The sequence below is a fragment of the Pristis pectinata genome, chromosome 2 (genome assembly GCF_009764475.1).
Source record: "Pristis pectinata isolate sPriPec2 chromosome 2, sPriPec2.1.pri, whole genome shotgun sequence".
In the NCBI taxonomy this organism is placed as follows: Eukaryota; Metazoa; Chordata; class Chondrichthyes; order Rhinopristiformes; family Pristidae; genus Pristis; species Pristis pectinata.
The window spans coordinates 81,648,354-81,659,925 of NC_067406.1; positions in this window are offsets into that span (position 1 = coordinate 81,648,354).

Below are 11,572 nucleotides of genomic sequence, written 5' to 3' on the forward strand. Positions count from 1 at the left end.
ATTTCAGAGGAGGTTTACAAGGATGCTGGCAGGTATAGCAAAGTTTAGTTGTGGAAATACTGGCCAAAGTGAATTGTTTTCTTTAGAACTAAGGAGGCCAAGGACAGATTTACACATAGTACATAAAATTATGAGAGATCAAGATAGGGTGTGGCCCTCTTCACTCAGGGAAAGGTCGATAACTTGGGGACATGGATTTAAAGTAATAGGCAGATGAATTACAGGGATATTGAGGAAACGATTTTCATTCAAAGAGTAATGGCACCTGACACTTGTGGCCTGAGAGGGTAGGAAAGGCAAAAGTCCTCATCACTTATATAAAAAAATATGTTTGACTTGATGTGGGGGAACCTACAGATTTAGAGGCTGAGAACTGAAGCTTGTGAGAAGTCTGAGTAGTTCTTTCTTGTCTGATGTGAAAAATTTGAATAAAATAGCTATGATTCTATAACCCATGTAAGCTTGGCTTTCATCAGGCAAAACACAAAATGTTTTTTGCCTACACCTTATCATGATTTCAGTGAACTGTCAATGTGGTCCACAGAGTGGAATGCTTTAGTGCATCATTAGGAGGCCCTATTTTGAAAATGGCTATCATCAGTCCAGGTGAACAGGTATCAGTTAAAGTTAATCCAGCCTTTTTAAAATGTAGGTGGTGGAAATCATTTGATTAGTTACTGCAGTTTGCTGGAAGAGATGACAAAAAATAGAAACACAGGCTCCACAACTTTATGAAGGAGTACAGATGGCTTTATAGATGAAGTATGAAGAAGAGAAGAGATATTCTCCTTTTCATAAAATTCATTTTTCAGAATCTGGGCACCACTGATTTTTCATCCTTATCTCCCCCAGGGAAGGTGGTGGTGAACTGCTGTAATCCTTCTGGTGAACGTATACACTCAATGGTGTTGGGTAAAAAGCTCCAAGGTTTGGACCAAATGACAAAAAAGGAAAGTGACACATTTCCAAGTCAGGATGGTATGCAACTTGGAGAGGAACTTCCAGGTGGCGTTCCTATGCACCTGCTGCCCTTGTCCTTTTTGGTGTATGGGCCATGGGGTTGGAAGGTCCTGTTGGAGTATTCAGGGGGAGTAACAGCAGTGCATTTTGTTGATGGTCCCCTGTGCACTGATAGTGTAGGGAATTCAAGTTTAGATGATGGATGGGATACCAATTAATTAGACAGTGTTGAGCTTTTTGAGTGTTGTTGAAGCTGCACTCATCCAGGTATATGGCGAGTACTCCATCTAGCTCCTGACTTGTGCCTTGTAAATAACGGAAAGAACATAGAACAGTTCAGCACAGGAACATGCCCTTCAGCCCACTATGTCTGCACCGACCATGATGCCAATCTGAACTAATGCCATTTTCCTGCATATGGTTCAAATTTCTCTAATCCTTGTCCATTCATGTGCCTGTCTAAATGCCTCTCAACCATTGCTGTCCTATCTGCTTTCACCACCTCCCCTGACAGCATGTTCCAGGCACCTACCACTCTCTGTGTAAAACAAAACCTGCCTTGCAAATCTCTTTTAAACTTTCCCCTTTCACCTTAAACCCATGTCCTCTGGTATTCAACGTTTCCACCCTAGGAAAAAGATTCTATCTACCCTATCCATGCCTATCATAATGTTATATATTTCTGTCAGGTCACCCCTCACTCTCTTGACACTCCAGAGAAAAGAATCGAGTTTGTCCAACTTATTGTGCACCCTTTTCAAAGTCTTGACATCCTTCCTGTAGTGTGGGGAGCAGAACTGCACACATTACTCCAAATGTGGCCTAAACAAAGTTTTATATGGCTGCAAGGTGACTTCTCAACTTTTATACTTAATGCCTTGACAAATGAAGGCAAGCATGCCATATGCCTTCTTAATCACCCTATACACTTGCATGCAACCAGCATCTCTACTTCCTTAGGTAGCTAATGAAATTTGGCATGCCCCCTTTGACCCTCACCAATTTTTATTGGTGCACCATAGAAAGCATCCTATCCGGATGCATCTCAGCTTGGTTTGGCAACTGCTTTGTCTGTGACCGCAAGAAACGGCAGACAGTTGTGGACACAGCTCAGCACATCAAGGAAACCAACCTCCCCTCCATAGACTCTGTTTACGCTTCTCTCTGCCGTGTTAAAGCAGCCAACATAATCAAAGACCCCCCCCACCCAGGCATTCTCTCTTCTCCCCACTCCAATCAGACAAAAGATACAAAAGCCTGAAGGCACATACCACCAGGCTCAAGTACAGCTTCTATCCTGCTGTTATAAGACTATTGAAGAGTCCCCAGTACGATAACATGGACTTTTGACCTCACAATCTACCTCATTATGGCCTTACACCTGTCTGCCTGCACTGCACTTTCTCTGTAACACTTCATTCTGCATTCTGTTATCATTTTCCCTTGTACTTCTTCAATGCCATTGTTGTAATGAAATGATCTGTATGGATGTCATGCAAAACAAAGTTTTTCCACTGTACCTCAGTACATGTGACAATAATAAATCAATTTACCAGCAATCTCCACCATTGCCTACCTCAGTATCCTGGGATAGATTCCATTTTGCAGAACAACTGCGCTCCATCCGTAATCGTGATCTGCATCGCCCTGTTGCCAGTCACTTCACCTCCCCCCCCCACTCCCTCACAGATATGTCAGTCCTCAGCCTCCTCCACTGCCAGGAGAAGTCCAAGCACAAACTGGAAGAACAGCACCTCATTTTCCATCTTGGAACCTTGCAGCCTAACAGCATGAATGTTGAATTCTTCCACTTTAAGTAATCCCCTCAACCCTACCCCCACCTCTTCTTTTCTTCCTTTTCCTATCGCTCTTTTTTCTGAGCTTTTTTCCTCCTTACCTTTGACCCATCCCCCAGTGGATCTGCTCTCCCTTCCTCCCTCGCACCTGCCTATCACTATCTCTTACCTGCATCTACCTATCACCACCCTGTGCCCACCCCACCTCCCCTCTTTTGTCCACCTATCACTGCTCTGCTTTTCCCTCCTACACATTAGGTTTCCTCTTTTCCTACCTTCAGTCCCGAAGAAGGGTCCTGACCCGAAATGTTGACCGCCTGCTTTTCTCCACGGATGCTGCCTGGCAAGCTGAGTTCCTCCAGCATTGTAGTGTTTTTCATCTAGATATTCCAGCATCTGCATTTCTTTGTTTCTCTAGATTCCTTAAATCCCTGGAGATGTATCCACCTTAATGTTTTTCAGTACACCCAATACCTCCTCCTTAATATCAACATGCCCTAGAATAGCAGCATACCCCTCCCTAATCTCATCATTACCATCCATGCCCTTCTTGGTGAATACTCATTGGTGACTATTCACTATCCAAAGTGTCAGATGCAAATTTCTCGCCACAGGATATGAGGCCTCTGACTTGCTCTTGTAACCATGATATTTAATGGTGACTCCCAGGATTTTGATGGTAGGGTACCTGGAGATGGGTGTTGAATATTGTCTCACATCTGGAATTCAGCTCTTTGTTCCATCTTTGCACTAAGAGATCTGGATCCAAGTGAAATCCAAAATGGCTATCAGTGAACAAGTTATTCGCCACATGATAGCACTCTCAATGACACCTTCCATCAGTTTGCTGTTGGCTAGGCATAACCACATTTTGTGGTAATTAGCCAAATTGCACATGTACTGAATTTTATGAACAGGACATACCTGGGCAATATTCTACCTTGCCATTGCTCTAACTGCACAGCCAGCACTGGAGCACAGGCCTTCAAGTACTACAAGTGGGGCATTGTTGGGTCCCATATACTTTGCCACACCTGGTGCTTTCAGCCATTTCTTAACATCATGTGGAATGAACTGAATTGGCTAAAGATTGCTTCTGTGATGGTATAGCTCTCAGGAGGAAGCCCAAAATGGTTCATCTATCAGCAATTCTGGCTGAACATGGTTGAGAATGTTTCAGTCTTGTTTTTACACTAGCATTCTGGGCCTCACCATCGCTGAGGATGAGGATAGTCTTGGACCCTCCTCCTTGTGTTAACTGTTTAATTGTCCATCACCAATCATGAATAGATATGGTAAGACTTCAGAGCTTTGAATTGAAGTCCTTGGTTGGGAGATTGCTTAGCTGTGTCTATTGTATGCTATTTTTGCAGTACATGCATGTAATCTTGTGTTGCAGCTTCACTAGCTATTCTACATTCCTTATTGAACTAGGGTTGATCCAGTGGCTGGATAGAAATGGTGAGGGGTATGTCAGGCTGTGAGGTTACATATTGTGCTGGAGTATATTTCTATTGTTGATGGCCCAGAGCACTTCATGGATGTCCAGTTTTGAGTTGCCATTTGGCAACTCAATCATTTGGCATGATTGTAGTTCCAAACATGATAGTTTTTTAGGTCTGAAAACAGGATTTTGTCCCCACAATACAGTGGTCGCTTCTACCAATGCTATTGTTGACAAATGCATCTACTGCAGGTAGATTGGTGAGGAAGAGGTCAGATGGTATGATCCCATACGCTGGTTTGCTCAGTACCTGCTGCAGATCCGATCTGACAGCTATGTCCTGCTGGTCAGTGCTGATGCTACCGAGTCACACTTGGTGATGGACACTGAATACTCCCTCATTCTGTGACCTTGTGACTTTCAGTGCTTCTTCCAAGTGTTCAACATGGATGAGCACTGATTTGTCAGCTGAGTGCGGATGGTAGATGGTAATCAGGAGGTTTTCTTGCCCATGCCACAAGCCTTTCAGAGTCAATGTTGAGGAGCTACTTGCTCCCATCTGTATACCATTTATATTCACCATTGTGCCCTAATACACTTACAATTTCTCAAAGCCTCACATCCACACGTCACAGCTTCGACATACTGACAGAAATTCAGCCATATTACCCAGATATACCACAGCCTATACTCACAGGAGGGTGAGCAGCCAGAAGTTGTGGTACACATAGGTACCAATGACATAGATTGGAAAAGGGATGAGGTCCTGAAGAGGGAATAGAGTCAGGAAGGAAGCTAAAAAGCAGGACCTCAAAGGTGGTAATCTCTGGATTGCTGCCTGTGCCACGTGTCATTGAGGGTAAGAATAGGAAGCTATGGTGGATGAATGTGTGGCTGAAAAGTTGGTGCAGGGGGCAGAGTTTCAGATTTGTGGATCACTGGGATCTCCTCTGGGGAAGGTATGACCTGTACAAAAGGGACAGGTTACATCTGAACTCGAGATGGACCAATGTCCTTGAGGGCAGGTTTGCTCGAACTGTTGGAGAGGGTTTAAACTAGGTTGGCAGGGGGATGGAAACCAGAGTATTAGGTCAGATGATGGAGTAGTTGGTGTAAAGGTAGCTGCTTTGTGCAGGGAGACTGAGAGGAAGGATAGGCAGTGGATAGGGTATAAATGCAGTCAGCTGGATGGGTTGAAATGTGTTTACTTTAATGCAAGAAGTATTAAGAATAAGGGTGATGAACTTAGAACATGGATCAGTAGTGGAATTATGATGCTGTGGCCATTACAGAGACTTGGCTGTCACAAGGGCAGGATTGGCTGCTTGATGTTCCGGGCTTCAAATGTTTCAAAAGGGATAGGGAGGCAGGTAAAAAAGGTGGGGGGAGTGGCATTGCTAATCAAGGATAGTATCACAGCTGCAGAAAGGGAGGGCTTCATGGAGGGATCGTCTACAGAGTCAGTGTGGATGTAAGTCAGAAACAGGAAGGGAGCAATCACTCTATTGGGAGTATTCTATAGGCCCCCCCCTACCCCCAGTGGCTACTTGGGGGGGGGGGGCCTATAGAATTTTTTTTTCTTTAGCTTAGTTTGGTTTGAAATATTGTTTATAATTTTTCTTATTGTTTTGGGGATTTTTTTTTCTTTCTTTTATATTTTATAATAAATCTTCTTCTTTCCTTTCTTTCATATTATATTCATTTACTAAGAGATCATTGGATCTACAGATTTTTTTATACTTTATTGTTCTTTATGATTATCCATGCCATGATTGTTCTCCTGATCTGTTTGTATTACATGGACAGACATTGATGTTATATATTAACCTGTATTAATTTAAAAACTAATAAAAAGATTGAGAAAGAAAGAAAGAGAGAGAGTGTCTGGAAGATGAGGAGGTAGGGTAGGTCCTTAATGAATGCTTTGCTTCAGTGTTCACCAGGAAAAGGGACGTTGACAAATGTGAGGTCAGCGTAGAACAGGCTAATGTGCTGGAGCATGTTGAGGTTAAGAAAGGGTAGTATTGGAGCTTCTGAAAAACATTAGGATAGATAAGTCCCCAGGGCCGGATGGGATATACCCCACATTACTACAGGAGGTGAGGAAAGAGTTTGCTGGGGCGTTGACGATAATATTTGCATCCTCCTTGGCCACAGGAGTGGTATCAGAGGATTGGAGGATGGCAAATGTTGTTCCCTTGTTCAAGAAAGGTAATAGGGATAATCCTGGGAATTATAGACCAGTGAGTCTTACATCAGTAGTGGGCAAGCTATTAGAGAGGGTTGTTAGGGATAGGATTTACAAGCATTTGGAGAAGCATAGTCTTATTAGGGATAGTCAGCATGGCTTTGTGAATGGCAGGTCGTGCCTCACGAGCCTAATTGAGTGTTTCGAGGGGGTGACAAAACAAATTGATGAAGGAAGAGCGGTGGATGTGGTGTATATGGACTTTAGTAAAGCATTTAACAAATTTCCCCATGGTAGGCTCATCCAGAAAGTCAAGAGGCATGGGATCCATGGAGACTTGGCTGTGTGGATTTGGAATTGGCTTTCCACGGAAGGCAGCGGGTGGTAGTAGATGGAGAGTATTCTGCCTGGAGGCCAGTGACTAGTGGTGTTCTGCAGGGATCTTTATTGGGACCCCTGCTCTTTGGGACTTTTATAAATGACTTAGATGAGGAAGTGGAGGGATGGGTTGGTAAGTTTGCAGATTACACAAAGGTTGGTGGTGTTGTGGATAGTTTAGAATGTTGTCATTGGTTACAATGGGACATAGACAGGATGCAGAGTTGGGCGGAAAGGTGGCAGATGGAGTTCAATCCCGAAAAGCGTGAAGGGATACCCTTTGGAAGAAAGAACTTGAAGGCAGAGTACAAGGTTAATGGCAGGATTCTTAGCAGTGTGGAGGAACAGAGTGATCTTGGGGTCCAAGTCCATAGATCCCTCAAAGTTGCTGTGCAAGTTGTTAGGATAGTTAAGAAGGCATATGGTGTGCTGGTCTTCATTACTTGGGGGATTGAGTTCAGGAGCCATAAGGTAATGTTGCAGCTCTATAAAACTCTGGTTAGACCACACTTAGAGTATTGCGTTCAGTTCTGGTCACCCCTGCATAAGAAGGATGTGGAAGCTTTAGAGACAGTGCAGAGGAGATTTACCAGGATGCTGCTGGGATTAGAGAACATGTCTTATGAGGAAAGGTTGAGCGAGCTATGGCTTTTCTCTTTGGAGTGACACAGGATGAGAGGCGACTTGATGGAAGTGTATAAGATTATGAGGGGCATAGATGGAGTGGACAGCCAGCATCTTTTCCCCAGAGCGGCAATGGCTAATACCAGAGGACATCAGTTTAAGGTCAGAGGAGGAAAGTTTAGGGGAGATGTTGAAGATAGTTTAGTTTTTACACAGAGTGGTGGGTGCCTGGAACGCACTGCCAGGGTGGTGGTAGAGGCTGATACAATAAGGACATTTGAAAGACTCTAAGGTAGGCACATGGAAGAAAGTAAAATGGAGGGTTATGGGCTGCATAGGAGGGAAGGGTTAGATTGATCAGGGAGTAGGTGTTTATATAGGTTGGCAGAACATCGTGGGCCAAAGGGCCCATACTGTGCTGTACTGTTCTATTCTATATTCTATGACACTGATACTTCCCTTCTCCTTGGAGAACAATATTACACATAACTTGTGCCAACAACAGCAATGGGGCAGGGGAGACATTGGAGTGGTGCAGGACAATACAGTGGTGCAGCTAATGGAGCTGCTACCCCACAGTTCCAGTGACCCAGATTTGATCTTGACGTCTGGTTCTGTCCGTGTGGAGTGTGCACATTCTCCCTGCGTCAGTGTGGGTTTTCTCCAGATGCTCTGGTTTCCTTCGGTGTTCAAAAATACATGGGTTGGTAGGTTAAAGGGTCACACTACAGAAGGTGGTGTTAAGATCTGGAAGAGTAGCTGGGAATATGGTGAGGAGCTGGATTACAACCAACATTTGATGGTTGATGTGGAAGGGCCTGTATGATTCTATGACATATTTTGCTGCATCAGTGTAACTCCTTGGCTCTCCATTTGACAATATGCAAAACAAAGTCTCTGGCCAGCAGCTGGGATAAGGCCACTGAAGATAAAGATCTTTACCTGTACCTAATCTGTTTTCTCACATCCCATTTCCCTCTCCTCCAACAAGTTTCTATTTAAAAGCATGATGTAAACAAACTATCCACATTTCCTGCTCCTCACCAACTTCTTACTCTTGTGCCTTTATACCTTAAGGTACCAAGAACTTGGCCAGATAGTGGTTGGTCAGGAGGATTGTGAAGCACACCATCACTTGATTTAACACTGTAGGCCACCACTGGAAGCCTCAACTTCTGCAAGGCATAAATCCGAGTATTATAGAATACTCTCTATTTGGTTGGATGAGTGTAGCTTCAACTCCACTGAAGAAGCTCAAGACCATCCAAAATGAAGCATCCTGCTTGATTGACACTTCATTCTCTACCCAAAATCTTCATTCCCTCCACCCCCAGCACACAGTGGCAATAATGTATACCATCAACAAAATACATTCCCCTATCACCTAGTCTACTTTGATGGCATCTCCCAAAGCTGCGAACTGTCACCAAGAAGGACAAGGTGGTTTACAGGAAGACTACCAGTGACAAAGGTCCTTTCCTCTGCAAGTTAAATACCATCTTGACTTGGAACTATATGTCACTTCCTTTACAGTCACTAGGTCCAAATCTTGGAATTCCCACCCAACACCAATGAGGGAGTATCCTCACCAGAAGGGCTTCAGCAGTTCAAGAAAGTGGCTGAGTATCACTTCCTGAAGGGCCAAAGAGAATGGGCAATAAATTATGGGATTGTCATCCCAAATATTGAATTAAGAATATAAATAGAATTTAAAGCAACATTGATGTTTTATTGTTGACATTTAGTGCTAAACTATGGTGTGAAATCTTGTGTTTTTTTTAAATCCAGGTACAGAGATACTTTTCTCTCCACACATTCCTGGAGACAACTTTAATGATGAGCTCTTCACTGTTAGTCTATTGTATTACCTGGTTATGTTGCTGCTTTGTGATTAGAGTGAGAGCAAACTTTATATTATAGGAACGATTACTGAGAGATCAGTACTTCCCCAAAATGTTGAAACCCTGGACAACACAAAATGGACCTGGGAGGAATGAGGATTTACACTGAGCCTTTGGGTGATTACCACAATCCAGGAGACATTTAAATCACTGCCAATTTTCTTGTCCAAAATAGACACTGGCAATCTATTTGAAACATTTATTGAATCCATAAAATGTAACAAGTGATAATTACTTTGGCAAATGCACATACCTGAAAAATCCAATTTGATCCCACAGTGTTAGTTGATCTCTACTGAGGTTGGGGGTGGGGGAGGGGGGGGGCATCATTTGTAGGCTTGTTAGAACTGGCCTTAAAATCCCTGGATTGAAGAATTCCCCAAGTCTTCATTCCTGACACTGATCCCTTTTCACCAATCACTGCATGATGTGTGGGATTTATGGATGAGGTGAGGACTCAGTTGCAGTGTCTCTGAAGTCAAATAACCTGCTGATTATCATTGTCAGTACTCACACCAAATATGATGGCCAATTGAGTGAGGCATAGAAGTTAACTGGTGCTTATGGAACTGGATCCTAGTAAAAACTCAAGTGACTGCAGGAGAGGAAAGGAGGTGAGAAAATTGGCAACATTGTATCTACTAGTAAATAAAATTTGTTCATGAAGTTCTGGAGAGGAAATTAGACTTATGGGTGGCAGCCAAGAGCATGAAGGATACAAAAACGCTGTGAAAGTGGTGTGCGAGAAAGTAATCCCTTTGGGGGAAGTTTGGTCTGCAAGCTTTCTTCTGGTTGACAAGAGAAGCATTGAGAAACAGTAACAGAAGAATCCTCTGGCTCAATCTGCTCCAGATGAAATGGAGCAAAGCTCTTCTAGTTGACTATTAACAAACATTATCTAATTTCTAATGACATTTTTAATGGACAAACTTTTTGCAACTTATGTTCCATTCAAAAATAATTTCACTTTTACTCTCTTAATATTTTTGTCTCTCACTCCTCTCTCTGTCTCTCTAAAATTAGTCCAGTCTGCATTTCTTTTTAAGTCTCTTACACTGCATATATTATTACACTCTTTGGTGGAACTTTTATGAAAGACTATGGGTGATGGGGGCAGAGGGAGCTTTGGTGGGGCGGGGGTGGATACTGCGAACAGCATTCACTGTTATAAAGGAGGAAATCTGACACCAACTTCTGGAGTACAGAAATGTGTGGTCAGGGACAGAAATCCAGAAGCTGCTGTCAGAGATGCCCTGCTCTTCCAGAGTGTGCTGTTTCAATAGTTAACAATACTGCTCTGCAGTGAATGCGAGGGGACTTCACCACAAGAGGTGTCTGAAAAAGCTAGAATAGTTTTCAGGAATAAACTACATTTTACTGGAATGATAAGTTATGGTTATTGCTGAATTACTTATTTGGTCCTGAAAATTTAACAAGTATACAATCTTATTTCTTTAGCAACCAAATCACGTTGAAGACTATTTACAAATAACTTTATTTTACCTTTTCAGTCTAATACTTTTATCTTTCTTTCTCAATCTCAATTGTCTGAATCATTATTTCTGTTTCGAGATGTGATTTAAAAATAATTTATATTTCCTGCTTGATACTTCCTAGATTAGAATAGGACCTAGTGAAGATTCTTCAATCTGATTAGTTGAAAAGCCTCACTGTTCCTTTACCTCCTCAGGTAGGATGCAGAGCTGCTTCAAATACATGATCAATTATTGCAAATCTCTGCTGAGAAGCTCACAAAATCATGCTGGTGAGGTAATAACCCGACGAAGAACCTTCAACCTAAATATTAAGTCTGATTCTCTTCCTACAGATGTGGCCTGACTTGATGACTATTTCCAGCACTTACTGTTTTTATTTTAGTTTTCCAGAATCTGCAGTTTTATTTTGATCTTCACCCTTAAAGAGGAGGTGCTTCATGACAGGAACTGGTGGTGCAGTTGCAGGAAGTCATGACTGACCTGGATTTTCTGATGCAGCATTAGAATCATTGATAAATGAGAAGGCAAAAGGACAGAGTTCCTCAAGTAACAAGGTCAGATAAAAAAAACTACTTAAGTAGTAATGGGGGAAGACTGCTGTCAGGCAGTGCCAGGAATTCTGCCCCCAAGGGGTTGGATGCAATGTCAAAAGTATTCAATGACCTTACAATAATCGAGGTCAGTGAATAATATTGAAGGGTAACTTCAAATCTGCTGCATTGCTAGTCTTACATATTGCATTCATTTACTTACAACTGCTTTCAATTAGAACTGAGACCTAGCAG